Source organism: Orbicella franksi, chromosome 8, assembly GCF_964199315.1.
Source record: "Orbicella franksi chromosome 8, jaOrbFran1.1, whole genome shotgun sequence".
Taxonomy (NCBI): Eukaryota; Metazoa; Cnidaria; class Anthozoa; order Scleractinia; family Merulinidae; genus Orbicella; species Orbicella franksi.
Window position 1 is genome coordinate 15,550,787 of NC_138152.1, and position 12,216 is coordinate 15,563,002.

Below are 12,216 nucleotides of genomic sequence, written 5' to 3' on the forward strand. Positions count from 1 at the left end.
AAGGACAGCACTTGTCATGGGAATGGTCACACGCCACACGGAGACAGTCCTCTTTAGTCCCCTGGAACGTGTGAGGCTGCTGTAATATGGACCTTAACCATTTAAGAAAAATGTGACTGAAGATCAGTATAAAAAAAAATGATATGTTGTACAGTGTACCTACACACCATGTGGTGAAAACGGAACAACAGAATACTTTACACGCGTTTCCCCTCTTTTGAGTTCCCCTTCATGAAGAGCGAAGGAGTACTCCGCCATAAGCTATAAGCTATATTGGAATTTGCCATCCAAAGATTGTGGATTTTTAGCTGCTTTACTATGTACTAAAGTCAAAATATTAGCCATTTTGGTTAAAGTTATAGTGCCTTGAAGGGGTAAAAGCTTTTAAAAGAGCCACGAGAACGTCTGTATTGATCTCGTTTTGACTTATTTAGAGACATAAGTGTCCGGTATTATGATTGATTTACTTTATAATAATAGACCAATCTTCCGGTGTTGCCCGCTGTCCCAACTTCAGTTTAGAGTTGTAAGTGATATGTTTTGTTCACTTGGAGTAAATCTAAATCTATTTAGAGCTGATTCCATACGTTCACAGATGTATAGTTTGAACGTTTCGGAGGCAAGGTAACACTTTGTTAGAATTACTTCGTTCCGAGTGAGTACCCAGTCTCCAATAAATAAGTAAACTCATTTCCCTACTTGAGTGACTTACAAAGAAAAATGAAGCATGCATGGCAATACTTACTTTGTAGTCTGTTTTGAAGTACTGTTTTCCCTCCTTCAGCGCCTGCTGGCATCTAAGGACCCACTGTCTCTCACCCAGTTTTTCAACAATTGCCATCAGATCGTCGAAAGCTTTCGCTCCCTCAACCGCAAAGTAGGTCCAGTCCATGAAGTGACTTTCTCACTGTGGCGGTACATGATGACAATATACGCAACATTGTCGAGGTGCTGAAAGGTGTGAAGTTGGTTTCCAAGCAAAACTGACGATACTGGTCATTTATTCGCTGCGGAATCGTAGATCTAATGGTATTCGGTGCTTCGAGGATTCTGCCGTTTGTTAAGCGCAAGTAGCGTTGGCCAAACGGTAAATCTTGTACAACATGTGCACTAGTTATAAAACACAGGAAGTGATCTAACTGTGATTCGTATCCACACGCATTCTTGGGCTTTTAGAAGCAGGTAAAGGAACACCGCGCCCATGCTGGATTGTGTGCTGTCGTGCAGTTTTGATTCGATACTCAGTGATGTCTGGTATGAACTGCTGGATTACTGAATATGGAATCAGATCAGCTATTACTGACAACATCTGTCGGCGTGTGTCCCAACTATAAGCGTTCTGATATGTCTCTGCTAAGGCTTCCAGATACTTCTGATCGGCTGACGTTTGGGGTGTTATGCACAGGGATGCTTCCACTGACTGTGAACTCTTCACTGCTTGCTACAACGACGCAGGGTTTCCGGGAGAGATGACCTCCAAAAAAGCCACGACAGCATCTTTTGCTTTCGAGATGCGAACACTCTTGGTGCGTGCGCTTAACTGATCCCAGCTCTTTTTGGGTTGATTTATAGTTCCTTTGCCGCTGACCCTAAGGAACTCGTTTAACTTCAAGCGACAAAGGGTCTGGTTTTCATAGTTGCTGGAGGAATCACTGGCGCTGCTAGTACCAGTACTTTCTGTTGTGTATGGGCTGTCATCTGATGTCACAATTGATAGGTTTTTCATTGCCTTAGACAGTCCAGTGGCGCTTTCATTTTTCTAAAACAAAATTAAAGAAAATGAAAAAAAACAAAAACAAAAAAACAAAACAAAATGAATTTGAATTTCAAAATATATACCAAGAATAAAAAAAACACACACAAGAAAATTCAATATCCCAAAACAAACTTGTGGCCTGCGCATGCAAGCATGGTCTCTCGGCAGCTTGCCGAGCAAAGTGTTAGAAGTGGGGCCTTGTCAGCACAAGGCGCAGTCGCGAGGAGAATGGGAACGGGACCTGCCTTCCCGCGCGAAAAACATTTCCTTCCCGCGAGCAATAAAGCCACTTGCGCAGGCCAGGTGCAGGTAGTAACATAAATGATCTGTTTGTAGGCTCAGCCATTAGACTTATTGGGTCACTTTCTGCTGACTCCAAGGGGAATGAAATACCCTTTGTTTCTTGCTCACCCTCTTATGGGATCGCGGCGATCTCCTTAGTTGAGGCAGTTGACATGGATTGCGCTTCAAACTGAGTGGATTTTGACTCTTTAGTTAGAAACAGCCGACAGTGCTTACAAATTGCTGGAAACAACAAAATTAGGGCAATAAATAGACAAAAAATATGCAAGGTCTAAAACAAGAATTCAGGTCAATGCACTGAAAAAAAAATTGACTAACGCGAAGCAACTGGAACAAGCACAGAAGTGAGTCTATAAAGTGGCTGAGATTGTGGGATTGTGATTCCTCGGTCTCCTTTTGATTCTTTCTTCTTATTGACACTCTAGTCTGGCGGAACTGAACATAACTTTTTGTGACAACGCCATCTAATTCCATATACATCTCGGTGCCGTGGACAAATTGACATTTTCAAATGATGTTCTTTTATCTCGAAAATCTCTGAAAGTTTAAAGATAATTTACAAGCGTTTGTCATTCAACAAGGTGTCATTCGCGACTCAATTCATCATCAGTGATGTTTACCCAAATGTCTGGAAATTATTTTGTTTTAAAGTTCCACCCACCTGTATACCTTATATCTGCGCAGAGGGTTTCATGACTGATCCGCAAAATTCTGTACATCTTACTGGTAATCCTTTCACGAAAAAAGATCTTTATCGCTTTTAATAATGAGGTAAATATAATGCACTTGTCACTGGAAACCCCCAACCCCCAACCCGGGAAAACATGGGGCATGGGTGGGGCTTTGTGGGGGCTTTGACTCCCTTCTCAAGGGAGTGGGGGATAATTCCTTTTTTTTCCCTTTGCATTCCCAGGGAGGCGGTACATTTTGGCCTTTGCTTTGCCTGATGGGGCTGGGAATTAGAATATTTTAATCTGTTGCTGTGTCCAAGCAGGGAGGGGTAACAGAAAGGTCACTTAACAACCTGGTACGAAAGGAGTCTTGGATGAGAGCCTGGTAACGTGAATCAGTCATCTTCACCTTGTGATGGTGAGTTCATTTGCATGCAATTAAACTATAATCCTCATGTTGCGACCTCTTCTTTTGCTAGCTAGTATTAGTAGTGTCCACTGACAGGTGCGTGTATAACCCGGGGAAAAACCGAAGCACAACTGCAAGGCATTGCCTTACTTCGGTAACCATCTCGACTTCTTTCATTGTTTATACCTTGCATAACTTCTACACAACTTATGAGAAATATTGACATGTTACCTGCTCTTGCGAGAAGAAGATTTGCCTCCGTTTGTAAAGTTGAATCAAAGCAATCGAAAAACTTCAAATGACTCTTGATGTTTCTTCCGCATCTTTCTATCGTTTCACAAACAGCATTTGCTGGGTTGGAACTACTGCATCCACACGGCCCTCCAACAAGTTCAGAGAGATATCAACCAAAGTGCATGGGAATCATTTCAAAACAATTTATTTTAGCGTTTTCATCATCAGACTTTATGCAGCAGCTGCAGTTTTCATGATTTTCAGTTTACCCCGTCATTCATTATTCCTATATGTAGATCGTTGTTAAATAAAAGCAATAGCCGGGAAGAGCTTCTTTGGAAATAACACTTATTATTCATGCCACTACTTTATTAGTTTTATGCACATATCTCATTCTTTTAACAGCTTTTTTTTTCTTTTTAAATCTCCATAGGAACATAATATTTGGAAGTTGACTAGAAAACCTTTGGTTACTTCAGTCTCCAGACTCATATAGTACACTTTTTGCTTTGTCTTAAACAACGTTAATAGAGAGGAATGGTTATGAAACCCGACAAAGTTCTTTGTTGTATGTTTTCGTTCGCTTTTTTGGCCTTGACCGTGCACAAAACGCAATAGTTGTTCACTCCGTGCTGAGTAACTAACCAATAGAAACGTGTTGGTTACGTAATTCATGCATAGTGTATGAACGCAAAACAAAAGATTGTGCATTGTCGTGGACCTTCCAACATAAATCTTGGCGTCTTTGTTTGCTCCTTTGATGATTGCCGGGCTTCATAACCAGTCCTCTATATTAACTATGTCTTAACGTTTCACTGATATAAAAAAACTGTAAATGTACGAGTAAACAAAGTTATCGTTGTTATTGTTGTTGTTGTTGTTGTTGCACTCCTCCGTTACTCCTGTTTAAGTGCTTAGTAGGTTGCTCGCCATGCACAATAGTGATAAGTCGTTCTATTTACATCCTAGGTTGGTTATCGCATTCGGCTGTAATACGTGGGAATGCTTTTAACAAAAGTCGCCTTTACCAGCTTCTTACGCTTGCTGTTGGATTGAACTCTCAGTGGGAGCTGTGTTACCACGCCTCCACTCAAGGCTGGAGTTCCAGTACCTTTCACAGCAGGTGCGAAGGGAAAAGCGACACGGTTACCATCATCAAAAAGGGAGAGGACGTGTTTAGAATCCCTGGGGTATAATAAATTTGCTGTTTCAGGTTATGTAGTATTAAACTTTTACAGAGTAATTATGTTTGAGAAGACCATAATTAAATTGTGGATCAATACTGAGCCTTTCTCATTTAATAAGTTCTGAATAGGTTTAAGAAGGTTTTACATTTTTTTCGTTTTCCTTTGATTCGAAAACGTTGCAACGTCTATCCCTATAATATTATCCTAAGCCCACCTCGGATTATTAACAATAAGCTGCCTCCACTGAAAGTGTTAATACTTTTGACCTCTAATTAAGGGGTTCTAATTGTTCGTCTTTTTCCCCCATGATCAATATTTCCTTGAATGTTCTTGTTATTTAGATTCCACTGGTGGTTATGCCTTCACCTCCAGTGCGTTCATATTTTCACTCTGCAACAAAGAGGGTCTTGGACCATTCAAGAGAATGGTGAAGAAAGCATCAGTTGCAATTTACAGGCACTCTCGACTTGGTCCAACATTTGGTGGAGGGTATGACATCAAAATTTCTAACAATGCCAACAGCAACACTGATTCATCCACTAACTTTTTAAATACGACTCCATGTACTACTCCGTTCCAAGTGGAGTACAAGACAGGAACACAATCCTGGCTGGGTCTTACATATTCACACCTGATGAGGTGAAAGTGTTTTATCTCGGTTGATTTACCCTAACATCCCTACATTCATGTTCTCAACTCATTCATAATTTGAAATGAACAAGCTGATCGAAACGAATTATAAGTGTTTCCATGGTCCAGAGTTATTTGATACAAATCAGACTAACCAATTTATTTCTTTTAATCGCTCTAAAAGTAGCTGGCCTTGATTTCTAATCTGATATTTACTTCAGTTTATTTACTAATTTTATTTATTTTTACTTTTTTTTTGTTTGCTGTTACTGTTCGTGAATGATATTCGCTGACTTTTATAAACTCGGCCATCCCATCAAGGCAGTTTGGCAACACTCGTATCCCTTACCAAACCAAACACTATTTTAAATGTATTTAAATACTATTTTTAAAAACTGTTTTTAACCTATTTTATGAAATAGATTAAAAATAGGGCGAAAAGTGTATTTTTAACGTAGTTTTCGACTGCTTTTAATGGTGTTTAAACCTGTTTAAAACACTATTGAAACAAAATTTGAAATGTATTTTGAAAAGCTTTTAAAAGTATAGTTAAAATTCCGAAACTCGAAATCCTTTGCTAAGTTTAAAAATATAATTAAAATAGTCTGTAACTACTTTAAAAATCTCTCGAGGAACACAGCATTCGGAATAAAAACAGGACAAAAATCGTTTTAAAAACAGCTTTTAATCTGCAAGACTATTTTAAAACTAATTTAAATGACAATTTTAAAAGTATTTTATACAAAATAGGTTTAAAATAGGTGCAAAATTATATTTTTAACATATTTTTCGACTGATTTTAAAGGTGTTGAAACCTGTTTAAAACACTATTGAAATCCACTGTCTCAAAATATATTTCAATAGTACTTTAAACAGTTTCAAAGTTAAAGTGGATCATATATGAAAAAAAAATGTCAAATACAATATAACTATATGAAAATAGCTTTAAAATAGTCTTGAAATGGCATACAGTAATATAGTATAAAACAGCGTAAAAATAGCACAAAATAGCATAAAAACAGTATGAAAATACAGTAAAAATAGTATAAAAATAGTACTAAAATAGCATCAACTAATGTGAAAATAGTTTAAAAATAGTGTCAAAACAGCATAACAATAGTGCTAAATAATCTTGAACTTACATGTAACTTTGTTCTAGCTGTGAACAACACATGACATGCTAGAAGTCAGTGTAGGGCAAACTCAAGCTTGATGGGGGTGCTTGGCTCTACTTCTTTCTTTACTTGTATAATAAATGTAGCTCTACGCTTACTGTATCTGTATATGAAAAGCTGTAATAACAGTTGAGGCTGCAATAATATATATTTTTTGTCTATAAAAGGCTAAAAGTTACTAAAATTTTAAAAACCAAAACATTTTTGAGTGCACGGTCATCATCAGTGCTACATATTTTCTTTGTTAAGAAGAATTGCAAACAATGTAAAGGAGTCAAAGGAACATGCATGTATCAATGCCAATTGAGAACTTGAGGCTAAGGGTCAATTACTTAGTATAAAGCATCCTCTATATCACTCATTTTAAGGCTAAATACAGGCTATTGACTTGTACCGGTATGCTATGTCTGCAGGGCTGTCATTAAGGGCTGTTAACCATAACACCTGTTACGGCTGAGTATGCTTGATTTTCCCTTGATGCTATGGGTGAAATTCCCTGCTGTTTAGAGAATTCACCCACAAAGTAACAAATTTTCTATGGGTGTGGAGAATAAGGCTACAGGTGACTAACAAATTAATGACAACCCTGGTCTGTACATGGGAAATATATACATTGTAATTAAACGTAGATGCAGGACATGCAGTACATACTCAATCACTTCTAATCAAGGGAACCGTTTGGCCAATTTAGAGGGTACAACTCATTATGCGTGACTTTTGTACATTTAGTAGGTGATGATCACGTCATGCAAAGGTTTTGTTCATCTTTCGTCATTGAGCAATGTCTGAGGCTACAATTAAACCCTGCATCATTTATGTGGTCCATGTTACAGTTGCAAGCAAGTTGTAGGTTTGATTTTGAATCATAGACTTGTTTTATGTACATGTACATGTGCATATAGCAATTAAAACTGTACCATCTTTTTGGGCCTACAGATATTCAGACTATGAGTAGTCCTGGCCTCTTTCGCGTAGTCTATTGTGTGTGATGCAAATGAAAACCGCAAGAAAAAATGTTGATTTTCTTTCGCGTCATGCATGATGCATGGACTAAGGGCCTCTTCATATGAGCCCGGTAACTGGACACTGTGTTGCAAAAGCAAAGCTATTTTGCCTAAAAAGTTTCAGCCTGGTTACCCGGGCTGGAGCGTTCATATGGGAAAATTCTCATCCTGGTTACCGAGATCTTGGACGCAAAAATTGAGATCTCAGTTACCCGGCCAGCCTGGCTTCTCATACATATATGAACACATCAAAATTTTTATGAAAGAAAGAGTGGCGAGGCGAGATCTCAGAAACCGAGCTAGGCCGGTTGCCCGGGCTCATATGAAGAGAACCTAAGCCAAAGAGGGAATACTCGTAGTCTTAGCAAGCAGGGCAGGGAAAAACAAACATCCCATTGCCTGGGGCAAGTAAATTTTGCTCTTGGGCAAGTGAAAACAGAAGTTTGGAGGTCTGGTAAGGTGGGCAAGTGAAATTAGCCTCAGTACATGTAATCTTGTGAATAATAATTTCCAATCAAAACCTATTTCAAAACTTAAGACTACAAGATGAGCAAAACAGTGAGTTGAAAGCATGGATTAATTTAAAATCCAAGCATACTTTGTATCTGACACAACAATATTATTGTGCCACTGTTAGTAGTTTCTTTCACCTAGTTTCATAGTACCAGTAAACTCATCTTGTTATAGTCTATCACTTACTATAGAAAGCAACTAGTAAATGATGCAGTTGATAAGGCATGAACCTTGCGTGCCCATTAGGCATTAGTAATATTTTAGTGGAGCCAACTGAAAACTGAAATAGACTGGCCTACTGCGCAACTAGATTTCATTTTTTTTTCCTGCCCTGGCAAGATGAAGCTTAAAAAACCAAAACCACTTGCAGTAAGTTATAGGGAACCCAAGCTGTCACAAGTCAAGGTCTGGTGCAATTTGAGGTAAAGTTTTACAAAAACTACAGTATTCCAACATGAAAGAATTAATTAATGCATACCATGTTCCTCTTAAAATAAACTTTGTAGCCGCAGTGTATGTAATATATAATCAATAATATTATTATTTACAAGTTAACAAAACTTATCTCATCAAGTTGTAAGGTTCATTCATTTCCAACAAGAAACAACTGTACTTTCACTGATGTGGCATGACTGTAGTAGCTACGTATAGCTTCCTTTCTAACCCTAACTTTAGTTATTTCCTCCTTTAAAAATTTACCAACGATTGCAGAATTGCAGCAATAACTTCGTAACCAGAAGGCAGTTGAAAGACCCCATGAGACTTGCAGAGACTTTGGCCCTAACAGGGCAGCACCACTCTCCATCTCCTGTTTCTCAAAGCTGAAAATAAAAACAAAATTATTTATTGCATTGTTTAATTATTGCAGGATTTAATATTTTTGCCTCCATGTATGTTTTGTTATCATGTTAAGTCTATAAAGTTGCCTTTCCACTTGAACAAAAACAAACTGTTTGATTCAACTTCCACAGTTCGCACTTTAATTTCCCTACGAAGAAATCGATCAGTTTATGCCATGTCAAGATAGTAAAATGATCACAATGGATGAGTAATTTATGGCTGCACAAAAATGGCATACACAGTTGTACATTGTAAACATGTAACTGCCATATAACTGATCATACATGTATATAAAACAGTACCTATAATTATGTAGACTGGACGAAGAACAATTCAAAATTCAGATCTATGTTTCATAGGCAATCATCTAATTCGATAAAACAGCTGATGTGGTTACAAATATGTTACATGTACTTATATGAACATGCATCTCTTCGAATGAAAGACACACCAAGACAGAAGATGGTCGGCTTACCTCCACGGCATTTCCTTGAGACATTACCAAGTTGAAGTTCATCGCAAAGGCAAATCATGGTCGCTGCACCCACGAGTCATATGATTCGGTTCGGTCCCTTAACTTTTAGTCCAGTAAAAGGTAAAAAACAACAACAAATGAACTGTTGCACTGGTTTTAAACGGCTGGAACGAAACCTTCGTTTTACACAACAATTTTGAAATGGAAACAAGTCACGTGGTCACTCGCATGATCTTTCACGCAATCACAGCTGACCAAAATGCTCGCATCAGAGTATTGCACCGGCGGGTCAGCGGAAAATCGACCGGAAAATCCGTTTGCGCCAAAAGTTACGACCGCCAACACGAAGCAAGAGGAGTGCTACATTGGATATAGTTATTAGCCCAGGATTTTTAACGGTACGTTATCTGTTTATTTTATCTGCTTAAACTCCATTTTTTTGTTTACAACCCTCGTAACTTTTTCAAGCGTATTTTCAGGTATTTTACATTGAGACATACGCCAGTTAAGTTTCGCGGGTAATGCTTGGCGATTTCTTGTTTGAAAGATGCGCCAAATGTTCATTCATAAAAGAAGCTTTCTCTTAGATGTATGGCTTTGCTCCAGACGTAACTAATCGCGTACCAAATCGAAGGTTCGATTAAACGAACTTTATCGAAATCAATCGAACTTAATCGAACGATTGGGTTCGAACTCTCGAAGAACAAAATTGGGGCATTCGAATGAATCGAATCGCACTTTGTTGTCGTGCGAGAATGTGTTGTATACATGTTCATGTATTAACTAATTGCATGCTATAACACATGAAATCCAAGCTTGAATCAAGCCTACCATGAACAGAATCCTTGCATTTTGGCTGCGACGTTAGGTGTCACTCAACCTGCATTCGCTCTATTGTTTCTATCGTTAATTTTACTTTAATTATTTTCATTCTTCTATATTATGGTTCCTGTAATTACATTGTAGATTTCTTGACAAAAATGATATTCACACAAAGGGGCTCTGAAAATGGTTGAAGGGACTAGTGATAGGGACTTCTCCCCATGCACATGTTAGTTTTGACCTTCAGTAGGGGATAGACAAGCATTCAGTGTAGTTCAAATTCACCAAATTTTTGATTAGATGAATGCACTATATTTATGTGGCAGGTTGATACATATCCAAAAAATATGGCTAAGCACAACAAAGGTTCAGGAAGAAGAAATTACCTGGCAAGAAGAAGAAAAAGTAATGAAAGACAAGAGGATGAAGTAATAAGAGAAGGATAAAAACACAGAAAACTAGCTGAAGTATTTCGTTCTTTGCAAGAAACTGAGGCAGATGAAACCAGTTGGGAAAGATTTGCGAAATCAGCGTGATTTACCACGAAGGCGTTTTTATGTGGTCCAATGAGGGTTCTTTATTCTCTTTTGCTTGTAACATTTTCAAGAACAAGAGAAAATTTAACCATTTCAGAATAACCCACTAGGACATGAATGGATGGGTAACTGGATAATGCAATTGATACATGTACATAATTAATCATGAAATGTTCCAAGTCCTGGTTCAGTAGTTGTTGTTCGCAAGATCTTGAAGCTTGGGCTCTAATTTGCAAGATGGCACACAAGCAAATGTGCAAAGGCCTCTGGGTGCTCTGAAATGTTGTTGTTGACAACTGAAAAATAAATCTTTTTATCATTCGATGCATTTTTTTCTTCCTTTTCACTAGCCGAGAGCCCACCAAGTGAGCTGTAAATAACTGCCTACAAATAATGGTCTGCTCATGCGTAGTACCGTCTAAATGTGTTTGCTGCAAATAATATTCTGCTCATGCGTAATTGGAACCAAACTCTCAGGTGAAATAATTTAAATGGCTGATCACTTCCCTGAGCTGTGATTGGGTGGTCACAGATCAATTATTTGCGTCAGCGTTCAGCTTTGGCAAATAATTGATCTGCTTGCCACTGACAAATCATGATATTTTGCTCAACCTCATTCAATAATAATTATTATTCACAGTTATTGTGAATTTGATACATATATTTGTTTGGTTTTGAAACCAAACGAACCGGCGCTTTTTGCCAGCTTGCTGTGATGTTAGTAGTGAATGCCTCTAGTTAACAGATCAGAGCACAGACTCTTATAATATTAGCCTGGTCACAGCATCTGTCATTGAAACCAAGCAGTAAATTCAACGTAAGTCTGCTCATAACAGACTGGAACAACAACTTTTATCATTAAAAACTATTTAGACAAAAAAAAATGGATTTCCTACATTGTTGACAATAATGACTAAACTGTTGTACAAATATTAGTTCAAACCACTTTTGACCTCAAAATTAAATGACTTTAAAATCTGGAAAACTGTAACTGCTCATATGGGAAACAAGAAAAAAAGAATTGTTTGAAAGAACAAAAAAAAAGGAATTTGGTTGTGAGATCTTGATTTTGGTGTACTTTGTGACTGACAGCACTTTTGCAAGATCTTGAAGCATGTATGCCATGATGAGTGACCACAATAGGTAACTGGCTGATTACTACAAGCAATTTTCTTTTTCATATTCAGTGGTTGTCATTTCTTGTGATTTGTTTTGAGACCTTCCACATGCACACTGTGAGTGGGACACTCTTTGCCAAAATTATGTAAATTATGTAATCTTGAAGCATGTACATGATGACTGACCACAATCAATAATTGGCCAATTACTGCAAACTAGTTACATGTACCTTGAAATTTTCATTTTAATATTGAGTAGATGTGATTTTTTGTGATTTGATTGTGAGATCTTAATTCTGGTCTACTTTGTGAGTTATGGCATGTTTTGCCATTAGGGGTGGCCCCAACCAATAATAAGTAATGTCAACCAATTACTTGGATCAATTTTCCTTGAGTTATTAGTTGTTGCTTTCAGAAATTTGATTGCTTCTGGTAAATTTTTAAAGTGATGACACTTTTGCCAAGACTTGTATATTGTACATGTCCATGCAGACATTGAAGAGCTTGAATTGCTTTCAAAATTACTTCTCCCGCTACCCTTTT

The 12,216-nt window shown here is 37.8% G+C and overlaps 2 long non-coding RNA genes and 1 pseudogene across 2 annotated transcripts; 1 reads left to right on the top strand and 2 right to left on the bottom strand.

Moving 5' to 3' along the window:
- Nucleotides 1-16: 16 nt before the first annotated feature.
- Nucleotides 17-964, bottom strand: LOC145494850 (uncharacterized). The gene is made up of 2 exons (XR_014050314.1): nucleotides 746-964; nucleotides 17-92 (listed from the first exon to the last, which is right to left on the bottom strand). It is a non-coding gene; the product is annotated as an uncharacterized LOC145494850 (long non-coding RNA).
- Nucleotides 965-2,890: 1,926 nt separating this feature from the next.
- Nucleotides 2,891-5,478, top strand: LOC145494186 (uncharacterized; annotated as a pseudogene).
- A 479-nt stretch (nucleotides 5,479-5,957) lies between these two features.
- Nucleotides 5,958-9,287, bottom strand: LOC145494844 (uncharacterized). Its single transcript, XR_014050306.1, has 2 exons — nucleotides 9,198-9,287; nucleotides 5,958-8,703 (listed from the first exon to the last, which is right to left on the bottom strand). It is a non-coding gene; the product is annotated as an uncharacterized LOC145494844 (long non-coding RNA).
- Nucleotides 9,288-12,216: the final 2,929 nt, after the last annotated feature.